The following is a 1,672-nucleotide window of genomic DNA, read 5'->3' as shown; positions in this document are numbered from 1 at the left end:
GTTGGTTGGTTAGTTTGACCTCATCATTTCTCATCGTCACACATGGTCAGACACGAAGGCGGCGGGCGATAAGCATTCCATCTTTGAGTGTTTTATTAAAAACATGGCTGACTTCCTGTTTCAACAAACTGCTTTCTGATTGGTTCCTGACAGAAAGAATGAGACAGTGAAGAGGTGATGTAAACATTCAGCTGCAGATTATTTACAGAAAAATTAAAAATAAGCCAAAAAAATATAATTAGTTTCCCACACAGGAACAAAATCAGATCACTGATTGATTAGCCCCAGGTAAAGATCGATACCGACAGCAGCTGTCAGTCATCAGGATAAAAACACAAACATCCGGCTGGATCAAAGAGTAAACAAATACTGTGACATTCTGCAGGGAGCTCTGCGAGGCTGACAGCCAATCAGATCATCACAGAGCTGACGTCACCCGATCTGCCCGTGATCTACCGACACGGACGAGACGAGCCGCCATCATCAAACAACAAACATCAAACAACAAACATCAAACAACAAACATCAAACAACAAACCTGCTGCGCGAGGAGCTCCGTGTCTCTGCAGGACGAGAGGAAGAGGAGGAGGAAGAGGATGCTGCAGCAGCTGCAGGGATAAATCCCCGGATGTTGGTGATCAGACGAATATTTAACACACACACACACACTCAAAGTGTGTGTGTGTGTGTGTGTGTGTTGTAAGTGGACTGTAGTGACACAGCTCCTGTCCATGAGCTCGCTACAACAACCTGCTCCTCAGTGACCCGTTCATACATCAGGTCTGACAACTGGACTAATCATTCTAGACACTAATCAGTGATTTATCACATTCATGCACTGATGGGACACACAGCAGAGGCAACGAGGGGTCCAGTGTCTTGCTCATGGACACTTCGGCATGTGACTGCTGGTGGATTCAAACCCCCGTTCATTCAACCTTTATTTCTACAGGTTAGTCCCATTGAGCCTCCAGGACTCTTTTAAAGAGAGACCTGGTTTAATAAAGATGAAACAATGGACAGTTACAACAAGGCACACAGATTATTATTTTATTTTTTTACAAATAAGATGCAAAATAAGTAACAAAAACAGCTGGATTATAATATGAATGTAGAAAACTAAAACCAGGAACATCTGCAGGAACTGAGCAGATGTTTGTAGCCACTTAGAGAGGTCAAAGGTCGAGAGCTTCAGATCTTTTTACAAGATGTTCCAGGAAACAGGAGCGGAGTAGGAGAAGGTCCTTTTGTCTAGTTCAGTCCTCACTGAGGGAACACTGCAGGTAATGATGTCCTGAGAGCGCACGCTGTAGCTGCACTCACGCAGAGACATGTAGGAGGAGATTCATTCCTTCAACCTTTATTTCTACAGGTTAGTCCCATTGAGCCTCCAGGACTCATTTACAAGAGAGACCTGATTTAACAAAGAAAGATGAAACAATGAACAGTTATAAAAAGTCATACAATTGTTTTTTTTTTACAAATAGGATGGCTAAAGGAAAAAGGTAACAAAACAACAACAACAACAACAACAACAACAACAACAACAACAACAACAACAACAACAACAACAACAGGTAGATTCTAAGGCGAATGTAGAAAACTAAAAAGAGGAACATGTCTGCGTTGGTCCAACACAACGTATGAGATGTATGAAGGCAGCAGACCAAGA

The sequence above is a fragment of the Nematolebias whitei genome, chromosome 11 (genome assembly GCF_014905685.2).
Source record: "Nematolebias whitei isolate Nwh7 chromosome 11, NemWhi1, whole genome shotgun sequence".
Taxonomy (NCBI): domain Eukaryota; kingdom Metazoa; phylum Chordata; class Actinopteri; order Cyprinodontiformes; family Rivulidae; genus Nematolebias; species Nematolebias whitei.
This window is presented reverse-complemented; position numbering follows the sequence as displayed.